The sequence below is a fragment of the Sturnus vulgaris genome, chromosome 14 (genome assembly GCF_052056855.1).
Source record: "Sturnus vulgaris isolate bStuVul1 chromosome 14, bStuVul1.hap1, whole genome shotgun sequence".
Classification (NCBI taxonomy): domain Eukaryota; kingdom Metazoa; phylum Chordata; class Aves; order Passeriformes; family Sturnidae; genus Sturnus; species Sturnus vulgaris.
This window is the reverse complement of record NC_142256.1, coordinates 17,370,781-17,394,760: the sequence shown is the minus strand read 5'-3', so window position 1 is coordinate 17,394,760 and position 23,980 is coordinate 17,370,781. Positions and strand designations below refer to the sequence as shown.

The window sequence follows — 23,980 nt, the reverse complement described above, 5'->3', positions numbered from 1 at the left end:
ATATAAATTAACAAACAAGCCACCACCTGTCCCTGATATACACCTCGAGAGCCCAAACTCCTCCTCTTGCAGCTCAGCATTCACCACCAGCAGTTTTAAGGTCCCCAGCCAAGAAATGTGACTGGAGTGCCCTGGTTCTGCCCTCTATACACACAGCACCTAATCTATATTCTGAATTAAATTGCACAAAGCAATTCCCTGTACCCCAGGGAATAGCAATCACTGTCAGTTGAAAACAATGACAGTAAAAACATCTTTTGTCCTGGTGTACTGCTGAACATATTCACCTTCATATTCTGACACTTAAATAGTTGCCTAGAGGCCTAGGAGCAAGTACACCTGGTCACATTCCTTTCAGAATATTCTCCTGCAACATATGTTGATTATATCCTCTCTGCATGTTTACAGGCCCTGACCCCCAGTCCCCGAATCTTCAGCTACATCTCTTAGTGGCTGATTTCTTTCAAAAAATTAATTCTATTATTGACATCCTCATAATTTAATAGAAGCTAAGGCCTTTCAAACAGCCTTCAATACCCACATCAAATCCAAAAATCAGAAGGACTTTTTCCATCCTGCCTCTCTGTGCAGGAGCACAGGAGGAAATGTCAAGAATCAGATTTTCTCTTCTGCTCTGTAACTGACTTATCATGGGGACTCTGGCCAATTGCATAATTACAATGTGCCTTCATTCCTCCTTTCTCAGTGGCTACAATTATGCTGTAACAAATCCCTGGTCACCTGGGACTGATCCTGTGCTTCGGATTCTGCCTCCTTGAAGGCATCTGACAGGAACAGGCCATGCTCATGGAATGGCAAGGTCTCTGACAGGAATTGATCATGAATTTTCATCAGGATACATGTCAGTGGCTTTAAAGATAATTTTTCATGGGAATATGCCACTGTTCAGGAAGGCTTCATCAGAAGGACTTGTCTCTGGAGAAAACAGAGAAGAGCATTTGTGTTCTTTTAGAGAGCACCTGAAGAAAGCACAGATTTTGGGCTGGGAAACCTGGGCTCAGTGCAGGCACCAGCGCTACAGGTGCAAGGCAGGAGATCCTGATTCCCCAGAGCAATTTCTCCAGTCCTCCGTGAAATCTTAATAGCATTTGTTCTTTTCTCAAAAGCTTTAAAATATCCTGGTTCCAGGGAGATGGCAAAGACAGGGCCATTTCCTACCTGGGCCCACAACGGGGAGCTCAGGTTCCACTTACCTGTGAGTGGTGCTGCGTATAAACAGATGTGTATCAAAAGATGAGCTGCCAAGAGGCCAAGGATGTCAGATCTCCACTCAACCTCCCTCCAACAAAAAAACAACCTGCTGGCCATCTCCCAGCAATTCTATTCAGATTATTAATTCATTAATGACTAGTGAGTGTTTAGAAAAGGTAGAAAGTGAGGGACTGCTGTTATTTCCCATCATTCTCATGGCTATCTGACATACATGCCACAGGCAACTTGGATCCTTTGTAGGAACCTGTGATGCTGGACTCAACACAAATCAGTTTCTCCAAGCACAACATGTGAGTTACAACTGAAAAATGATCTTGGCCTAGAACCTTTTAAAAGAGCTCTGGAGATGGGTACAGGGGCACGCGCTCTTCACATGCAAAGGAAGCCGTGTGACATCACTGTGTCCTTTGAGACTCTTTGAAGCAGCACTTCTGCCAAAAGCTCCTGCTCACCCAGAGATGCTGGCAGATAGGAAGATAGCTCTGTACTAAACCATTTCTAGTGTAGCATCTGCTGACTTAAAGTGCTACCAAAGGGATTTGGGATAATTTTCCTACTCCACAGCAACCAATGCTGAGGCAGACATTCTTGCAACTTGGCTCTAAGCATGGTAACTCTCACCAGAAGGGAGGAGAGGAACACCAGGACTTTGATCTACTGGAACTCATCAGCCTTTCCTTCAGCTCTTTCACCCAGCTGACAACATGGAACACACTGGCCAGACTCTCCCTATGAAATTACTTATAATCTAAACTGCAATGCCAACACATCTAAACTCTATCCTAACTCTTTCAAGCAGCCAGTACTACTTAGTTTGACAATCCAATTGCACAAAACGGATCAAGGCAAAGGATGGAATTTGCACAAGCATGTTTACACTGGCTGTCTACACTGCTGAAAGCAGGGGATTTATAAACGAAACGGTTAGGCTGCTCCCATTTTTCTGACAAGCCCAGAACTTCCTTCCAGTACCTAAATGGGCACAAGGGAGCTGGAGAGAGATGTTTTACAAGGGCATACAGTCATAGGAAAAGAAAGAATGGTTTCAAACTGATAGAAAGCAAGTTTAGATTAGATGTCAGTAAGATATTTTTTACTGTGAGGGTGGTGAGACTATCCAGAGAATCTGTGGCTGCCTCATCCCTGGGACTGTTCAAGGTCAGACTGGATGGGGCCCTGAGCAGCCTGGTCTAGTAGAAGGTGTCCCATAGCAGGGGGGTTGGAACTGGACGGTCTTTAAGGTCCTTTCAAACCCAAACCATCCTATGATTTTATGATTCCTCCTCCCACACTGACAAGACAGATCACCTTCATTTTTTTTGTAAGAAAAAGACCAAAGGAACATTGACTCTTCTACCAAAGCTGTGCTTGCAGTTCTGAAAGGTGCTCCCAAGATTGCTTTTCCAGCTGGCACATCAGCACATGACACAGACACCTGCAGCAACAAGCTCCCTGTTAAGCAGCTGGCCCATGCTGACTTCCATGGAGAAGCTGAAGGAGAGATGCACTCCCATCTAGCTGCAGCATCGCCATTTGCCCCAACAAAGAGCACTGCAGCTGTTCTGGTGCCCCAGGAATTACACACCTCTATTCTCTATGTGCTGACTCTCAGTAAAAAATTTGCTTTGATGGTTTGCTGGCAACAGCTGTCAAAAATTCAGTTTATGTGTATGTATGTGCATACATCAAAAGTCAGTGTCTATCATTCAGCTTTCTCACTAATCTTTTTCACAAACTCTGTTGATGTAGGGTAATGTGACAATGAAAGGACTTGGCAAGATGATCAGTGCAGGCAGTATGCAACGCCTTTACTTCTAGGTGTGCAGTTGCCTACAATTTCTGATAATGCACCTTCTAAAAGGCTTTGGCAAAATATGTGTTTGCATTGCAGAACATCAAGAGACAGTGAGGCAATAAATTCTCCTCTCCATATTGCATTCTAAGACATAAAATACTTGGCAAGTTGAGTGATAAAGAACCAGTACAATTATGCGTCATTAAGCTACAACTAATAGTGGTAGAGAATGCGTAAGTGCCTGCTGATTAGAAATGCTATCAAGGAAACTCTAGGGTGTGGCATTAAGGCACACACTGAAAATAGAACACTTTTCATCCTTCTAGAAATAATTTTATTTCAAGAAACCACTTCTTGTTGTTTTACTTAGCATGAGCACTTTCCACCATAAAAAGTTCTTTCTTCCATCAAGGATTTTATGGAGTTAACAAATAGCATCTACCAACAAAACAGAGAGCCTCCATGTCCTCTTTGTCAAAACAAAGCTCTTCCCACTCTTCCTTCAGAAAGACATGCCAGCCTGATCAGAATACACTTCCAGTCCTCACTGCACAGCTCATTTGCTTCCTGTGCAAGACATCCACCTGAATCCATATCTGCACCTCCCTGGGACAACATTCCACTTGCATGTGTCTCATCATCTATGTGGGAAGCAAATACTTCTACTCATCTCCCAAGCAGAAATTACTCAGACTTACTGAGGACATATACCCGGCACATTACCTTCAGGGCCTAGCCAAGATTAACACCTTCCCTTCCAAGAACCCACCTTAATTCATGAAGTATTCCATATTTTTTACAGCTTGCCTAGAAAAGCGGATGTCCCAATCCAGGAAGTGTTCAAGGCCAAGGTGGTTGGGACTCTGAGCAAGCTCCTCTCCTGAAAGGTGTCCTTGCCCATAGCAAAGGGTTGTAATCAGATGATGTTTAAGGTCCCTTCCAACTCAAGCCATTCTCTCATTCCGTGACACTATATGACTGAGACATGTCCTGGTGCTTCCACAGACTATTCAGGTCCTGGCCTCCAAGGTCACCACAGCAGTGGTTAAACAGTGGCTCTGGTATCTGCAATGAAAAAACTAGGAGCTGCTGAAGGATTTGGGACTGCATTCTTTAAGTCTGAAACAGGATTCACGTCGGATAACACAAAACTCTGATGACTTGTGAGCTTAAGAGAAAAGCTGCTCTGCCTCTTTGGCTCTGACTAGTTCCATTGACTTCTATGGTATAGAAGTCTGAGAGAAAAAATGCATAAAGCCTGTTCTAATCTATCTTCTGATCCCACAAAACATTTCCATGTGGCCAGTATCTGACAAGCCACCAAGACCGAATCTGCGCCAGTTTTCTGGGCTTTCACTATTCCCAGTTCAGCAAAATCTCACGACAGTGGCAAGCTGGAGCCTTTATCAGAAGGTTCAGCATTCCTGATGGAACTCAGCCATGATTATATGGGTAATCATTATACTGTTTCAGCAATTATCATCAGCACTAATATAACTTTGGCTGCTGCAAACTGTAAGAGTGTCTTGATCTAATTTACATTCAGGGGCATTATACCATAAAGTGCAACATATGATCCCAGTCTGACAACCTGATACTGAAGACTGTGTAAATGGACGTGAATCACTTCCCAAGTCTTTGCAGAAGGTTTGTTTGCCCTAAAAAAAAACAAGTTTCCATTCTTCTAAAGGCTGCATATTACAGCCTTTAGAATAATACATGGAAAGAACCGTGTATTCCTTCCTCTGTCTATAAGGAAGCACCTCCAGGGTTGAAGCCCTTTTGTGAGTAACTGGCCTGTACAGATCTGAAAAATGCCTGTCCCAAGAACTCTTGACAAAGGTAATCTTGTGAGAGGGAAAGGACTTTGAAGACAGCTACAGAAAGGAAGAATGTGTGCTGGAAAACAGCAGAAATACTGAGACCATGTTCTGATTGCAAATGCCATCTATGATGTCACGTCAACATAAAAATTGATGCATTATTAAACACAGCTATTTTATAAACCTCAGTTCTGTAAATTAAATGAAAAGTTGAGGTCAGACCACATAATTGCAGGCAGAATTTGGCCAATGATCATTATTTTTCATAAGGACTGTCCTCTAGGCTAGAAAGTGTCATGACACCCCAAGGTAGTTAACTCAGACTAAGAAAATGGTACTGACAGACTATTTTTTTGCTGACAGTAATCTCTGTCAGGTCCTCTCTGTGAGAGCTCTAATACAGGCTTAGAAATCCATTCAGATCCCAGAAGTTTAACTGCAAAAGAATTCAACATAGCGCAAGACGCATATCCTCTATATCTAAGATTTAGCTGGGATGCTGCTTAGAGTTTATTTTCCCCTGCTCTCTCAATTCTAACCTGGTTATATGCCTAAAAATTAAAGCTAAAGGACAGAGAGATAATGTTTTTCCCAACATGACAGAAAAAAAAACCCGCAGAAAAACTGGTTTCCTCTAAAGTATCAGGCCAGAATTGCAATTTCATTTTCACTTGTTTTACTAGACCCATAAAACACACTTATGCTGAATGGGTGCAGGAAGAGACATCTCAAGTACTGCTCAAACTGAACAAGAGGATGGGTGAGCCCTTGAGTTGAGAGGCTCAAGGGTGTGGTTCATAACTATTTTTGATTCACTTACAAAGGGATTAAGTGACGTGGTTGCCTGGACAGCAGAGGCTGTACTTGATGACCCAGTGGGTCTCTCCCAGTCCTGTGTAACCTGAGGTGATGCCATCTAAGCTGCAGCAAGATGCCAGTGATGTAATTTCAGACTTTCTGGCCTGAGCACCAGTGAAGGCAGGGAGGCTGCAGATGTGTGAGACAGGCTGAAGAAGAAGATAGACAGGGTTTGATACAAAATGAAACCAGGTAACTGAGCAAAGCAGAGCAGGTGTATTAGTTGCTGGCTCCATCTTTTCACCTGCTCTGAGGTGAGGTGAGCCTGTACTTATTTTACTGAAACAGCTCTGAGTCTGTTGCAGATTAAGACAACTAAGTTGAGTCAGGTTGTAGTGTCTCAACAAACTACTTAAAAAGATGTCAGGTCCTCTGTGTGGGTGGATGCTAAAGTGGCAGAACTATCAGAGAAACATATCTAAAAATCACATGAAGATTTTACTGTTAGCATCATGCCAGGTTTAGGCAGTGACAGAGCACATGTCTTCCAGGCTGGAAGTGAGAGACACCCATAGCTGTCAGCAGGACAGGACTATGATGGACGTCTTGCAGATCGTGCTGGCATGGGCACAGTACTGCATTCACATGCTTTTGCAGCTCTCAGAGCAGACACGTGCACCAACTTGCTTAGAGTGCCGGCAGGGAGCTCAGATCAGGGCCCGTCTCTGGAGACTTAGCTATGGCTGAGCAGTCCCTGCTACAGTCAAAAGGGACTCCAGTAATAACTGTTATATCCTCAAGATAATATTTCTATGCTTTGTACTTTTCTTTAATTTATTAAATCCCCAGATCCAAGAGTCTTCTTATGGAGACTACATGGCTGACAATATTTATATCCATGCTTCATCTGTACTGACTGTTGATACAGGTAGGCTCTGTGTAGTTTTGTCCAATGTCAGTGTTTTAATGGAGAAGGGGAGACTTCTAAATTAGATTAATTGATTCTGCTCTTTTATAATTTTCTAATACTAAAAAAATTCTAGCAACTGAGTGCGTACTAATTTATTTGCGTTATTAGCTTGCATCTGTTGTATTCAGTGCAGGGTCTCAGTGTAGTGCAGATGAGAATGTCTGGACTCAAATTCCAAGAGAATAACCATGTTTGAGAAAAACCATGGCCAAAGCAGCCCATTGACTTTCCACTGACTGACTTTTCAGCAGCCATTTCTTACGGTAGTTTTGACTATTTTTTCCTGCCAGGCTAAACTTCAGAGCAGCATTGATTTTTGTTTCTTCATGTAACTTGTGATTTGCTGAGTTACAGGTGACAGCAGCTTTCCCCCATCCTTAAGGGGTCATTCTGCAGTGTGTGTGTTTAAAAGCTGCAGAATCACATCTTAAAGTCCTCTAAACGTGCTTAGCTGAATGCAACACCTTTCCTTTTGCACTTAGTTTTAAAGCCAAATATTATAAAAACAACTCTCGGTGCTTTGATGTGAGTTCTTAATTTTCTCATTGATGCTATTAATATTGCATGCCCAGTTGCTCCATGGTGGGTGTCAGTGCTCTGTAACAGCAGCCATCTGTGAGAAAGGAGCTACTTCCTGTCATGGAGTAAAATTTAGGCCAGCTGTGGATGCTGGAACCACATCTCAGAGGCTCTTCCTCTGGGCTCTCCTTTCCCTGTCCTTCGCCTGAGCAGAATTTCTGGTACCCAGAATCCCACACTCAGTCTCACACTCTGAAGAGAGAAGGTAGGGCATGAATTGTGCTGGTACTGGTGGCATTCCAGAAGGCTGGTCCCCCTCAAGTCAGGGGGGATTCCCCAGGCTAGCCATGAATGACATATTGTGGTGTAAACTGACTTGGGAAAAAGTACACAGACATATCCAAGACAAATCAGAAACTGTAACAAGCAGGGAGGCAGCTTAGTCTAATGGCCAGGGAATGAGACCGGCAGCAAGATGGCCGGATCCTGCTGCTGGCTCCTGTTCTTCCTTGTTCCACCCACAGTGCCATCACTCCATCCCTCAGGTTCCTCTGGGCTGAGAACAAGATAGCAACATTGTCCTTCCTTTTTTCACAGATTGCTTTGAGCACTACAACAAAAAGAGGGACACAAGAACTAAATATTTTAATCCACTTAATCTCCCCAGCAGGTTTTTAAAGCCCATTTTAAAGCCTTCCTTAGCAATTCAGTCTAAGTCTAAGTCAGGATAAGTTGCTACGTGCATCTCCATAAAGTTTAATCTGTCATAGTCTGGCAAAGGTGTAATTTCATCCCCAGGCTCTTCTGACTTGAGACTCTGGAGCTTCTCTTTGTGGATAAAGTATCAAAGCAATAGCTGTGAGACAACACTCCTTTGCATCTCACAACCCATGCATTATTCTCTCTAAACATAGTTTAACTGGACGGAATCAAAACTTTTTCTCTCCCCTCATGTCTCCTAACCACCGTGCACACAAACACAGATAAAAGCAGCAGACAGAGACACAGCGAGAGTGTGGTTTATCCCACAGACAGGATTACTGCATCAAGATGTAATGACCTTGTTCAGGAAAGGAAAAGGTTAGTTATATATCAGCCTGAGTTGTAAAAATACCAGTTCCTTTTCAAAATGGGGTAAAATAATGTCCATTAAAAGTTATGCTGAAGAAAATAGAAAACACTCGTCCAGTGAACTGGAGAGATAAAGATCACAGCCCAGCTGGCCTGGATACAATCCCCCTCCAGACACATGTAACACATTGAATCAAACAAGTAGGAGTGTTCCTCTGCTAAGTATGCATGGAAAGGAGTACGCTGCTTTGTATGTGTTTGTATCTTCAAACATCCCAGAGTCCTTTCTGTAGCCTACAAATGTATACGGCAAAAAGAGCCATATCTGTGTTTCACTTCAGGTGCAAAATGCTATAGAGCCAACTGTTTCATATGCTCCTTGTAAGACTTTACATTCGTACCTGTTTTCTTCCACCTCAAAACATCTGGAGGGAGGAAGGCCATATACTGCCTGCAATGAAGCAATACCATGAAAAAATAGTTCAAGACCAGGCTAATTCTCTCTTTTTAGACAACACGTAGTGAAGCTTTGGCTTTAACTAAAACTCCCAAGACTGGGATAATAATTTTTGTGACTACGAGTTCCTCAAAGGAACTCACTCATTTTCTAATGAATTTTTAAATGCTATGAAAATAATAGGTACAGTATAGAACACTGATGCTACTGCCCCAGTACAGCATACTAATTTCACTGCACTGTTGATATTCTGCTAAAGTGAAGTGCATGTTATTTAATCCAGTATTTACCAACAGATACTACAGTTGTGAACGCAATATAGTCCTTCCATGCAAAAATAGGCTTCCAGCAGGAAATACAAGGCATTTGGCAAGTCTTAGCCTGCCAAGGGCAACTACTCCATGTCCTGTTTCCAGGACAAGAAAGCCCTCCAGTTACTCCAGATTCTTCCAGTGGTGAATGCTGAGCTTGTCTGGTAAGTTTTCCAAGCCCAGTGGAAATCCTATAGCAGAAAGCTATGAGTCTGAACTGGCATCAGATGCTTTAGAAAACAAGTGATTTTCATTTCTTTACAGGAATATGAGAGGGTCAAAATGCTTTATTTGTCAGCACAGGAACAGTCACTCATCTAAGAGCATGAATATTCTGTTGAAGTTGTTATAAAATCAGACTCTTCCAAGGAAACCCTGCACTGAGTAACAGTGCCATGTGCCAACTTACAGTGCTCTCTACACGTGTATGAGAGAGGAAATGTATTTTCTATAGCAGATGAACAGCAGTGACAGCCTTCAGACTAGAGTATGGAATATCATTTGCAGCAAATTCCAACCTCTCAAGGAGCAGCCTACAGTATCTCCCTACTAGCTCAATGACTCCATACAAAGGTCAACTCAACATAATACATCTACTGCAGTGTTTCTTCTCAATTAACTACGGAAAAGTGTATTAGACATACATCAAAACTGCACTGCAGCTAGAGCTACCAATTACTTATGGCAAAAGGGAGGCTGATTCATCCGACTGCATGTGGGCCTTGGCTGGAGTTTTCCCAAAATGCAATAAGAAAAGAAAAAAACCTCAGTGAACCTCCCCCTCATTCCCACTCCTTCCTCCTCCACAAATCACAGTCAAGGGGCTTGTGCTGGCAAAAGCAGCATTTCCTGGAGGATTTCTTTCTTCAAATCACTCCTTTTCTAAATTCAGACAAAACACACAACTCAAAATCCATTTGCATATGACATATATGCATACAAGGACACCTCTCTCAAACACTTACAAACAAAAGGCAACGCAAAGGGTCTAGAGCACATTTAAATCCCCAGTATCCAGGGATCCCTACATCTTCCATTCCAAATCTCACGTTCTGTGGCCACCTGTGTAGAGTGCAATGGCTACCTGACAACATCCGGCTTAGCACCACCCTACAACAGGTGAGCAAGGGCTGGCTGGGGGGCCTTGTCTTTCTGCTCACAGTAGTCACAGAACAGAATATTTCTGCTAAGCACAAGCACATCCTGAATCCAGACCTTTTCACAAGTTTTCTGTGTCAAATGTATTTAACACCTAAAATATCACAAGTAGCAATTCTCCATTTAACACTTCCCTCCTTCACTTTGTGTGTTTCAAATGAGCCTCATGACCTCAGTGGTGCCAGGACTCTTCTTTCCCTGGCATTGCTGGATGGATATTGTTCTTATTAGTTGCCACGGACCCATCTAGGCACAAGGTCCCCGGCCACACCAACCCCACTATTCCCCACAGTGAGTTCAGGACACAAAACTTCAATCATGTTTACTTCGAACTGCTATCTTTCATTGCTCTGACAGGACCTTACTGATGACCTTGGGCATCTGAGTTCATCCTTTTGTTTCCAGTGTGTTTGACATGAGTCAACCTGACACCCAGCCCCTCTGCAGCAGTCAGACCCTGCCTTAACACGTCTGCTTTTTTTCCAGGCCTGACTTTTAGGCATTTACTGTAAATCTTTTAAACAGTTTTCACACAAGATATGTTTCGAGATCCTCAGAGTGCAGAAAAATGCTAGACACGTGTACCTACTGTTCACTGCCTTCTGGCACCAACAATCAAAATTATAGCAAGCACAGAAGGGAGCCTGAGCTGCCCTTTACATGGCAAGACAGATCAGGAGTCAGACATGGCCCACTCCATGGATCACAATGCAATGCCTCACCAGCACTGCAGAGCAGACTAGTGCAAGGTGTCTTCTGCCTAAAGACCCCACCAACAAAAGCCATCAGTCTGATGAGAACTTGTGGTTTAGAGGCTGTTGGATTATGCAAGAGGACAACTTTTTCCTCTCCTTGCCCGAAAACCAGTCCTATTATAGGTTGATTTTGGGATTACATTCACCAGACTGCTTGTGGGTACATACACAGCTATGTGTAATTCCTGTTCCAGTACACAAGCAATTACACTCAGGATATACGCAATCCCCAGAGAGCCACATGTGTTCAGGTATACCCATGAAAGCAGGTTCTGACATTCTGCTGAGATCAGCAATGCAAACAACGTGAAATGCAGCTCAAAAAGTACTCAAGGAAACAGACCTCTTGTGTCATGTGTGGGCCTAGGAACTTCATCCATGTGCTACTGTGTTCACTAAGCGAGAGGAAAGAGAGATTACCAAATCAAGGACTTAGAACTGGAAAACTCCTCGTAACCCGATTCTTATTGCTTCTCCTTACTACATGAAGAAGACACATTCACCTTGAGAGTCCAGAGTGCTCCAGAGACCACGAGAGAAGACAGGGCATGCACTGAAGAGCAGGTTGCTCAAAAGCCCTGTTTGCATTACAAGTTATGGCATAGAAGTGCCCTCTAATTAGAGATGCTTTGTGGACAATTTACTTCAGAAATACACAAAGGTAGCAGAAGTTTCAGCATTTCAGTATCACAATAGATTTCAAGAACGGTCCAGGACACAACCGCTGTGTGAACTGTCAATACAATGCAGAAAAGAATAAGACTCCACTCCCAGCTTATTCCTTCTGAAATGATAAACATTATTTATTAGTGCCCCTAAAGAGAGGGATTCTGCATTCCCCTAGTGCCAGAAGAAGTGGAGAGAGAACAAGAGCATGGAGAGAAGGTGTGGTACAGGATGTGGGGCAGAAATGAAAGGAGAAGACTGGCCCACAGACTGCCACCCTAGATATTTCCAAATATTACCCCACCTCTTTCTGGTCCACGCATACTACAAAATGCAAGGTACCTTCCTCAAAAAGAAAAAATCAGGGAGCAAATTCTGTCTGTTTTAGTCTTTTTTCTTGCTAGAAATCTCACTTCTTCCCAGCTTGAATTATCTGGAATGAGGAGAGTCATAGCACAGCGCAGCTGATGTAGACCACATCTGTAGGAAATGCCAAACTGAGCTGGTTAGGCTTGCAAAAGAGATCAAACATGGGTGTAAGCAGCTCTTTCCTGGAGCAGGCATCCCATCATTTCAGTCATTAAAATATTCATGCACCAATAGGAGCTGTGGTGCCAATGTCAGTCCCTGATAAAAAACAAACCTGAGCTCAAAGCATGACAATCTGTGTTGTGCAGAGTGGAATCACAATTAAAAGCATTTCCCAAGCCTCCATGTCTGCAAGTGTACATATGACAGCTTTTCTGGTGACACATCAAGAGCATCCCAAATCCAAGTCCACAATCTTTGGCCTGTGAGGGCAGGAGACATTAAAAACAGCTTTAGCAAATGCCCAGGGTTTTAATTGTGTGCCTTCAGTTTTTCCCTCTCAGGTTTACCATGTACCAGCAGCCCTGTGGTTCATCTGGGGAGTGGTTGGATGCACCTGATAAATACAACCTGGCATCTGGGCACTGCAGGTTGAATCAAGACTCTCTGCAGGGAAGTATCTAGAAAATTTCTGATCTGGAGGATTTTCTCCTTCACAATAGGGAATAGACAAGTAGCAGACATAAAATGGAAAACACTAGGCCTTTCACTCCCCTCAAGAGACACAGAGAATTACTTTCCAGTGCCCTTTCTAAATACAGGAAACTGATTTTTTGATGCCAGCAAATGGACAGAGGCCTGGGAGGGGGATGTGCACAGCTGCTGTCCCTTCAACAACACTGTCTGGAGAAATGAGTCCACTCAGGTGATACAGCAGGAAAATGTTTTAGTACTGCCCTTGTCACATGCATCCAACCGTATATACCCTGCAGAGCAACATTGAGCCTGCTAAGTTTATAGAGCATTTTAAACACCTGAGGATTAGAAAGGAAACGAGAATGGTTTGGCTCTGGAGTCTGGGCCATACTGCAATGTCAAAACGGCAGTTTGTTTCAGGCTTATGGGGATCTACGGCTGACAAAAATGACATTGCAGTACCTTGAGTTGTGGCAAAGCAAAGCATATGCATGAGCAGCAAGCTGGACCACAGCACAGAGCTCAGTGGTCCACGTGCCAGGTGCTACTTTCAGAAGTCAAAGGGTCACATCCAAATCTTTGTTTCCATTCCCTGAAAAAACACACTTTTGCCACTGGGACAAGAAAGATGAAATTACCTAAAGATTCTTTGAGCATGTTTTGGATCCAAATTGCCTTAATTTGCTTCTGATGGCAGTAAGACAGTACACATGACCAGAGCAGAGCAAAGGATATATAGATACCTTAACTTTGCCATTCCCCAACTATATGAGCCTTACAGTGCTGTATCAGAGAACCACACCAAGCCCTAAACTCAGCACATGGAGGTACTGAATACTATTCCAACTGTGACAGCAGACTCCAGGGCAGGGATGTGCTCTGCAACACTCAAAGACTCAGTCACATCTGTCGGTACACTACTAGATAAGCAACTGACAATAAAGCTAATATTGGGAAATGAGTACATTTAATATATAACAACACTATTTTACCCTTGAATACTTAATGCACACAGCCATAAGAATAAGTCTTTAGAGCAAAACAAAGCAACATTTGTAGCAGAGGTTTCCTAACTGAGCAGGACGTGCCCATGTTTAAGAGAGACATGATTTCCAAGTCAGCCTCTGGAAGAAATGATACAAGATAGGACATCAGAGTACCTGGAGGTGCACCTAGGCCAGTGCTCCAAGAGCCAGACTTGCAGGTAGGGCTGGTGCCATATGCTGGCACAAAGATCCTCCCAACCCAGAAGCCAACAACCTGGTGTACTTGTAAGCCTGTCTGTTCCTTGCCCAGGGCTTCCTGGGATCAAGAGCTTCAGAAGAGGGGGACATGAGACTGCATCAAAAACATCACAGGCTTCCTGGATGCCTATCAGCAGGACTGCCAGGGCAGATGCCATGGTGCTTGCCCAGAGCAAGGTGCACCCAACCTGCCACATCCTACACCACCTGAGGCAGTGACTGCCACCTTGCAGCCCAATGCCCTGTCTCAGAAAACCTAGGAAGCCAACTCACGAACAGTGCATTATCAGAGCTTAGTTGGAGCAGTGCAATTGAACATGCAAAATGAGAAGTCCTTTAGCTATCTCCAAAAAAGCACAGAGACACACTTGCTGTTCACTGCATACAAGCCACAGCTGCTTATGTTCACCTGGAAACAACCTCCAGAACTCCAAGCACTGAGTCTATCCACTAGCAAAGCACAGACATTTTTGTTGTATTTTTCCATTATAAAATTACTGCTATGAGCAGGAGACAACCAGCAACAGTAGGTCTGATAAGACATTCACATCAGTGTCTCTACCTGTGCTGACCCTGGCCCAGTGAAACCTACTAAGTACTACTCAGTCTAAATGCCATTCTTCAAGTAACAGGAAAATCAAAGCCAACATAAAAGGAAGATATACAAGCTCAACTATTTGTGTCTAAAAGGTAAAGGGCAAAATAGAGCTACAGGGGGAAAATGCTAGCTAAACACAAAATAGCCTTGGTGAAAGAAGAAGTTTATTTCTGCAGGTGAAAGTGAATACATGTTCCTCTCTCCTCTTTCTACTGCTGCCCTCCCCATTAAGTTCCTGGAGAAAAGCTTCAAGCACATTTGGTATGAGCTAAGGATGATAATGAAAGAGGAAGATCACAGTGGGCTCCTGCCTGCTCACTGTGTAGCACAGCAAGAACAGAAATCAGTACTCAAACCAGAGACGCACAAAGTGACACCACTGCTAATGTCTCCAAGTCACAAGGAGTCCAACCAGAGTGGCAGCAAAAGCCAAAACTGGCAACATCCCCCTGCAACTGGTTCCTTGCAGACATGGCTAAAATGAAGGAGGAGTTGCAGGAAGATCTGAAAGACCTTCAGATTCCCAGGTGGTTTTGATCCCAGAACACTGGCAGCTCCAGGGATGCTTGGATCCACAGTCACAATAAAGTATTTAAAGAAAAAGAGAAGAAAGCTTCAGGCAAAGGGAACAGGAACTGAAAATAGGACTATCCCCACAGACCGGCTCTCCTCTAGGAACAAATGCAGCTAAGCCAGGAGATGGCTAACACAAGCTGGGTTTGCTATGGCTAACAGTATGTTGCAGAGCTGAATGTGTCTCACCTATTGCATGTAATTGTATGCACAAATCCCCCAAAGAAATACAGGGGATCGGAGAAAGACAACCTCTTGTGCCCAGTTTTGTTTTTCCAGATTTTGTGAGTCAGCTCAAGACACAGAGGACACTCTGGACTCCAACTTCCACAAGTTTTCTGAGTTTTGGTCAGATCCTTACAGAGAAATTGCCCTGTCAACAGTCTATCTGGAAAGGTAAAGTTCTCTTCCCTGTAGTCAGCAGTACAATGCTCACCAACTTCTGGGAAACCCTCTTATACAGTCTTGCTGGGCCTGTTAGTTTAGAAGGCACAAAGCCCATGGCATCAGTCCCTATGAAAAGCCAGCATGCTTGTGTTAGAACTCTGAGGTGAATGAGGCCCAACCCCAGGGCCTGTGACAACCAAAGCAGCTCATCCTGGGTATTGCCTCCTGCAGCACTGCTGCCACAGATGCCTCTCGAACTGTTGCTGCTGCAAGCGGTGGCCCACGAGGCCTGAAACTTAATCCTGTAACAGGAGCTCAGGGCTCACAGGAGCTACTTACTTTTAGTAAGGAGACTTACTTTTAGTCATCCAGAGTCACTCAATGAAGAAATGCCATCCATGCACATCTTGGTTCAGAGTACAACCTCGTTTGCAGCCCAGAGGAAGCTGCTTGCAGGCCCCCACATATGAAGCCAGACAGCCCCAGCCCCCCGCACTGTGCCTGCCACCAGCTCCTCTGCCCAGTTCCACACTCAAGGAATGCTGCTCCAATCCATGCAGCCCCATACAGCCATAAGCATCGCCCTCCCTCACCAGCCTATGCTCACTGCAGAAAACCCGGCTCAGGGCTATCCTTCCCCTCCACGCACATAACCTGCCACGGCTACCTTCACTCCCTGGCCTCAAACAATCCATCAGTCCATGTCCCAGACCTAAAACCCATCACCCCTGACCCCTAATTTACTCTGCATTCTGCTGACATTGTTAGGTAACCTGTGACTGGAAGCTCGAGGCTCCTCTGCAGCCATGTGCTACACTTCCACTTTTCCCGGCACAGAGTCCTCCTCCCGGGTGGCTCCAGAGCTGGGCCCGAGGCCCCTCCTCCCCGCCTGACAGTCACAGAGAATGTGTATTCACAAGAGAGGAGCCAGGGAAGTCAGTCTCATCAGCCCTCCGGCCGCAGCGTCCTCTTCCCTCTCCCCCTCAGGCAGCCAGGCAGCAGCCTGGCTCCGTCCCTCCCGACAGCCCGTCCCTTCCCCCTCCTCCTCGCTCTGAGGCGGTCCATGTCAGCCCGAGAGTCGCACAGCAAAGCCCATGCTGATCTCCGGCCTCCAGGTTCCCTGTGCAGGCATCCCTGACGTGCCCAGAAAAACTGGGCAAAGCAGCGTCCCCTCTCGGGCAGCCCTGGCGCCGGATCGGATTCGGGCAGGTGGGGCATCAGTCGCACGGAGCCTTTAAGGGGGTTTGCCAAAGTCTCCACACAGATACCCAGGCTGTTCACTCCTGGCACACGTTGTGCCCACCTCGCAAACAGAAGGGCGCGGGGAGAGGCAAAATCCAGCCCCTCAACATCGTTCGGGGTTGCAAGGCCTCAAACTGCTCTTCCCAGCCCGAGCCCACCATCTCTTTTAGATGTTGCTTGCTTTGAAGCCATGACTTCTCCTGTCTGAATTCCCTCAGCTTTCCACGTTAAATACCTCGCTGTATTTCAAACAAGGCTCATTTTCTGGCATCGGTGAAAACTGGATCTAAAAACTGCCTCAATGATTAGCAAAAAGGGCCACTCGTGCCGAGTGCAACCCCCTGCCGGAGGAGGGAAGTCTGGAGCGGCCAGACATCACGCTGGAGCATCTTCTCGGCTGCCTGGTGTACAAGTCTGGGACAAAAGGATAACCCAGCACAGGGACCAGCTCCAGTGTGGCATCAGGCATCAACATGCACGCACAAGGAGAAACCACCCTTCCCTGAACGGATTTCGGGAAAAACTTGAAAACTTGGCAGGTGCCAAGGTCATTCGGATGCGCGTTGCCAATAACGTATTATAAGGTATTAAAAAACAACAACAAAAAAACCCCAAAAAAACACCAAAAAACCACAAAAAAACCATCAAAACAAAACAAAAAAACCCAGCGGAGTTATTTATAGCCCAGAATTTCTCACTCCTCTGCAGAAGCGCAGCCCAGAGGCGGCATTGTTGAGAGATGGGGAACACAAGCACCGCGGCCGCGCTAATGGCCGGTGCCGGCGCTGACACAACTTCAGCTGCGGCTCTGGGAATCCTTCCCGCAGAACACTAGGCTCCGGCCACCGCCGCCTGCCCGGTAACACACGTGTCAGTGACGGCAGCAGCACCTCGGAGACGCAGAGACAACCCCGGCAGCGGAGCACCTCGGCCCTGCCCGCGGCGTCATCCTCCCATCGTCGGGAGGAGGCGAGGAGCCGCAGATGCGGCCACGGGCACCGCGCTTCGCCGGCGGCAGCAGGCCCCGGCCGGGGTTATCTTGAACCGCCCCGGCCGGCGTTACCTGGAACTGCGGTCGCTCATTGCCGCCCGGCCGGGGTTACCTGGAGCCGCGGTCGCTCATTGCCGCCCGGCCGGGGTTACCTGGAGCCGCCGTCGCTCATCGCCGCCTCGCCCGTCCCCCGCCGCCTAGCGCCCCCCGGGCGCGGCCCGTTCCCCTGCGCCGCTAATCGCCGCGCGCGCGCCCGCCCGCCCCGCGCGTCGCGGGGCCGCCGCAGCGGCTCTGGCGCAGCCAATGGGCGCGGCGGGCGGCTGGTGACGACACACGCGCTGGGGCTGAGGCTGGGGGCAAATCTCGTGTTTCAAGGCAGCTCGCAGGGAAAGTGCGGTGCGGGGGGGTGCCTGCCCTACAAGCCCCTTCCCCGGAAGCCCTCTCGGAGGTGTGCGGGCACCTGGGAGGCGGGACCAGCGTCGGCCGGGGGTGAAAGTCGTCCTGAAAGGCATCATCACGCTCCTTGGTCTTCGTCCGCTGGGAATAGGAAATGCACCGTGAAATTCGGGGCTCCTCCGGATGACGTCTGCGTGTGACAGCCTGTGGGCTTCTTCTGTCCACATCCAAACGTGGGAGAAGCCCAGCAGGAGTGAGGCTGGAGTAACCAGCTCCAGCCACTCTTGCGACAAAGAGGGCACTTCCTTGCAAACCTCCCCAATAGAAAAATCTTATTCATGGTCTGTGTTTTCCCTTCTCCTTCATTCTTTTAGAATTATGCTTCCATAGGCAAAGTGTGGTCCTTCTCCTGCTCCTTCTGAATCCACGAGTTCAGCTCCTCCATGAAAGGTATCAAAAGTAGAAGCAGACCCAGCTTTGATGAGGATGATCTCTCATTTACAATATTTCCAGGAACAAAAAACAAGTGCAGCTAAACATGACCAATTTTACAGTCTCTGCGGCAGAGCCTGCAGGGCCATGGGCATGGAGCAGTGCTGGGGCTGAGAGCACCAGCCATGCCCTGAGCTTGAGGCTGTACCTGGTCCCAGGTCTAGCAGGAAACTCTACCAGCTTCAAGTGCCACCAATGGAAAGGGCCGTGCTTTTACATACCAAAGTGAGCATACCATTGATAATTTTTTTGTTTGATTTGCTTCCTGATGGAGATGCACAGAGTATGTGTAGTAACACATTATGGAGCAGCCAAAGGAAGGCAATGAAGACTTACCTTCTGCTAGCTGCTATTGCCAAAGTTAAGGCAAGCCCCATGTATCCAAGAGAAGATAAACTGTCCCAGCCCCACCACATGACATGATTTTCTCTGACCATGAGTGATCAGACTGCTGCTTTACAGCTCGTTCAAAGGATAGTTTCTCCAGAAGCAAGAACTCACTGAGTCACCCAGTCCACACTGACGTTACAAGCAGCCCTGAGTGAATCACTACCGTCCCTTCCTGCTGTAAGCCGAAGTCTCACCAAGGTTTTCTTCCTCAGTATGAGTCAAATCTGTCACTTAGCTGGCTGGTTCTGCAGTGATTACAGTCAAGCCGTAGAGCAAATTATCAGTGTTCTTTCCACTCTCACAAAGAATTAATCCTGTGGATAGATGACTTTCAGGATCCTCTAAGGTTAGCAGGAATTGTGCAAATCTGCTGTCCCTCAATAATGTAAGAAGAAGCCTTCCATTTTCTGCTGCATGTAGTGTCCACCTCAGTGACAGCACTGTGTGTATCCAAGTAATGGGGTAACCCCTGTAGGGGACATAATCCTCCTTGTTGAGCCAAAGCAGGTTAGTTAGCAGACTGCAGGTTTTGGCCTCCAGCTCTTCTCCCATCAAAGTCCATGCAAAGCTTTTGGAGGAATATCCCTTGACTGCAGCGAGGAAGGGAATGCAGCTGAAGGAGCTGTCAGGGTCCCTGCAGGCTCACCCAGCCCTGCAAACCACACTGGCTGCTGCAAACTGCTATTTAAAACATCCCAGAGCTGGAAACGACTGAGCAGATGGGGGACCAGCAGCACCCAGCCATTTTCAGAGTAAAAATCATTCCCGATGGTTTCAGAAAGACTGGTGGGTCATTTACCAGCCCCATGCCTTGAAGTACTACAAGCTGTGGGAAGTGCAAGTCCCACTCATAGGCTTCCAAAACAGGTCAGCAGCTCAAGGAAAATCTGCAGATACAGCATGAAATCAGGCAATTGCAGATGTTAGGACTGAATCTGTGAGTGAATCACTTCCATTCCTTTTAAAAAGTTCACCTAAAATCTAGCTTTAGCATAAACTTTTAGCAGAACTGCTCTTATCAAACAGCTGGGCAACAGCAGATGAATGAAGAGTTTCAGTTTCCTTCCCCCTGTGAAAGAAGAGAAACTTGACTCTGAGTGCATGCAGTGAAAAAGCAGATAAGATCCCTTACGCTCAGCCGTGTCCAAAGCTACAACTCTCCTGGGAGCCAAAGAAACTTTGCAAGCATTGACTGGGCACAGTGGAGTTTTGCCTGAGAATTACAGAGGTTTTTTTAATGTCTGTGCCTTTCAGGTTGGCCTTTGGATACCACAAAGCCCTTGAACCCATGCATTTCAGCCTTCTGGTGTTCTCCAGCTATCTTTAAGCTGCTAAATGGAAGCCAGCTGTCCTATACCTGATAGAAAGCTGATTTTGCATGCCTGTCTTATGCCTTCCTGGCAAAGGAGACAAAGAGAGGAAGCAAAAGCAAAGGCCACAAACCGCAGAGCTCCCTCGTTCCTCATCCCAGCTGTAATGAGGCTAACCCTGTTGGAACTGGAGGGCTCTGCTACACATTATAAGCAGCTGCATGTGCTAACAGTGGGCACATTGCTGAAGTAAGGAAAAATGAAAGAAAAAATTATTGACTGCATGGTCAAGACACCCACACAGTCCCGGGGTGCTGGGCTTGGCAGTGCAAGCTGGATTTGCTCCACGGGTCCACCTGGGATGGGCTGGGCTGGGCCAGACCTGCCCATACATGGACATGGTAATGGCTTTGTCCTCACAGGGCATAAAAAAGCAGGCCAGTCCCTGCTAGACTTCACTTCTGTGTGACTGACACACACATGTCCCAGTGAGTTGGAAATGCCTCGAGAGTCCACGTGCCCATCCACAAGGTCCAGCCTCCAAGACCCACAGGGTCTACCCAAACCCTTTTTTTGTCAGGAGCCACCTTGTCTCTGAGCAAGAATCTCATCCTGCAAAAATAACTTCAGAAGCTGCCCTAATTTGAGCCCTAATGCCCAATGCTTTAGGTGTCTGAGAAGCAGGAGGAAGGACCTGGCTGGACCATGTGCATCACCAACCCAAACAACTCCTTTCTTGTGTACTAAAATAGGCAGGACTGCCTGTATCACAACCATCTGTGTTGGAGTGTCTCTGTGATGGGCTATGCACAAGCTTCCCAGCCCCTCCTTGGGGTGTTCCCAGCCAGGAGTGGCCCAGGGTATACTCCTTCCTGAAGATGCAACCCCACAGAAATTCAGGGCCACGTAGCCAACACCTAGCAAAGCAAGAGAAAGAATTTTTAGCTCTGAGCAACAAATACCCTTCTTGTAGCCTCCAAAATATGCCTGAGGACTTCAAAAGCCCAGTGCCAGGCAACCTCACCTCTTAAATTTAATCAGATAGAACCTCCCAAACTGACTGCAGAGCTGTAGACTTGTACTGCCTGACTAGCAGCATTTCCCTGTACCAGAGGGGTGTGCAATGCTGAATGTCTTAGCAAAGGACACCAAGCACCAGATTTTCAGAAATCAAAGGTACACTTAGATGGGATGGCCAGCGAGTTAAAAAAGTCTTTCTTGAGCAAAAAAAGAGAAATCCTTTCAAAGAGCTGCCTGATCCTGCTTTCACAGGGAATGCACAGAAGCCGGGCAGGAATTCAGGAAAACTCTGCAGATACACATCTGCAAGGAAGCCTTGTTCAGTGCTATATAGGATGTAACCTTAATGGGTTACATGATTCCAGAGGTGGACATGCCCTAGTAAAGGCACAAGGGCAAAGAGTAAACCACTCTACTTCAGCAGGGCAGGAAGGTGGACACAGCCTTCATCTACACCAGAATTGGTTCTGCCACATTTATCACACCTTGCTGGCAAACACGACATAACCTGAGCAATACAGTGTGACTGCTGATTGGGCGTCAGTAGATTTTCATGGGAAGAGGGTATCCTGTTAAGGATCCCAATAACCTCCCAGACTCGGTAGCTGCCAGAGAGCTCATCTTACAAATAAAAATTACTCTGACCATCAATCCATCCCTATTAACAAAACCCCAATAAGAAGCAACCTATTCTGTACTCTAAGAGCTGTGCGTATTACAGTGCCCTGCAGTTTTCCCCCATGCCACGCTGCTGGGGCACCAGCACTTGGCCCCATGGTCCCATGCTTCCCCGAGGCTGCATTACATAGGGGACTGTGGCAGCCAACCCTGCTGAGACCAGGCAGCTCCAGGGGGGTCTGGAATGACACAAGAGCAGTACTCGATCATCTGTGCCAGGGGCTGATGTGGAGAGTACTGGGGGGAGGGACAAGGAGGGATGCTGAAAGCTAACAATTAAATTTGGGGGCCTGCTTGGCCCATGATGTCATGGCTTCGCAGTGCCCTGGCAACTGGCTGTGGGTGAGCATCTGCTGGGAGCTGGGGATGGTTATTTTTCTGAGGTTCAGACCTTTCCCAGTGGCTCTGAATCAAGCTGGTTGTCCTGACAACCTGGATAGTGGCAGCTTCTGATAACCACATAATGAGGTTGTCACAAAAAGGAGCCCCTCCATCAGAAAGGTTTAGGGATCATTAATCTTTCCGAGGGAGTGTGAGAGAAGAAGTAAGGGAACCATCTGATGATGCTGGAGCACGTCAACAGTCTCCCTTGGAAAGGAGCTTCATTAGACAGGAACCAAGTAGGAACCACCTACCAACAAGTAGCAGTGGGAACAGGCAGGCAGCCTGCCAGCAGCAAAAGGTCCCAACTGCTCAGCTACGGAATGCTGAGATCCAGGCAAAGACAGAGCAAAGAGGACACACAGGTGCTGCCTCGGAATGATTCAAGTTGCTGAGCAGTGAAAGTGCCCAGGGATCATCTGAGAACAGGGTGACAGCCTGCAACAAGTGACACACTAAGGCTGGCACATAGAGGCCTTCCCATGGTGCTACAGCTCTCACGTGCTGCCTCTTGGAGGGTAAGGCACTGAAAAACTCTGTGCCTTAGTTTACCCCATTTGCAGGTAGCTTCTGTGAATGGTTAGAATACTTCCCACTCCTGTCCTGCAAATCTTGCTTAGGACAGGGCACAGCAATGCAGCTCATTCAAAGAGAATTCATGCATGACTGCTGTCCTGAGGATCCCTCTCAGCTTAGGTGCAAGATGTCCCCTGAAAACTGAACCCGTGGGATAATGCCAGGCACCAAACACCGTGTCTTCCCCTGGAATCTTCTCAACCCAGGAAACTCTTTGTCCTTCACCTTGTCCTTGTGAAACGTGGATTTCATTCACCCTTTACTCAAGAGACCTGCGAGTTACCTACTGTGGCTGCAATAACAGTGGATTGAGGTGCTGCAGTTTGAAACCTTTGTGGATGGCAGTAACACCATAGCTTGGAGAAGCTCAATTGCCAAACTACTGATCCCCAGGACCAGGTTCCTGGAGAAGAATGCCTACCTTCGTGTCTAATAAAACATTAAAAAAAAAAAAAAAAAAAAAACTTTCCTGTAAAATTATGACATCTGAATCTTTCCCAAGAGGAGCTAGAAATCACCTCCATAGATAAGTCCTTATGAATCTTCCAGCAATAATTGACAGAATGTGTCTTTTATGTAATTTCAATCTGTTTAAAAAATATCTACTAAATGTAAACACTTGCTAAAGTCAGTATAAGACTTTATTAATACACTTAACACTATATTTAGTAATAAAGCTTTTATATTAAAAGCTGCTGTACTTTTAGTACATATTTTTACCTCAAACCATTTCCCTATTCAAAATTAGTGCTTCAACTGTGGATTTAAGTGAGATCTAATAGGACTATTAATACATGTCAATTGAATACCAATCAATTACTAAGGACTGCATTTAATAGATACATCTCTTAATATACTATTGCTATACCTCATTAAAATGGTGTCAAATCTTCACAACTGTTGTAAACAATCAAGTGAGATATAATCCACCTCCAAGAGCTGATAAAACTGAATGTAGTGCTCTCCCACTCTGGGGAAGTGGATGATATAAAATTCAAAGCTAAGACAAAGATATAGTTGATTACACATAACAGAAATACTCTCAGATTAATAATAGGCATCAGGGTCACAAATCCTGCCTCTCTCACAAAGGAAAGGAATGTCTGCAAGGAGATCCCCAACCTGGAAGAGGGTTTTGCAA

General features: G+C 46.2%; 1 protein-coding gene across 3 annotated transcripts in view; it reads right to left on the bottom strand.

The window, feature by feature from the left end:
* LOC106856297 (serine/threonine-protein kinase PAK 3) overlaps positions 1-23,980 on the bottom strand; it is a 131,987-nt gene that overhangs the window by 58,199 nt on the left and 49,808 nt on the right. The window contains exon 1 of one of the 3 annotated variants that reach the window (XM_088173420.1): positions 17,749-17,841. The exons of the other annotated variants lie outside the window; for them this stretch is intronic. The gene's annotated coding sequence lies outside the window, so the exon portion shown is untranslated. Of the gene's footprint in view, positions 1-17,748; positions 17,842-23,980 lie in introns of those variants that run through there. 3 annotated transcript variants of the gene reach the window in all.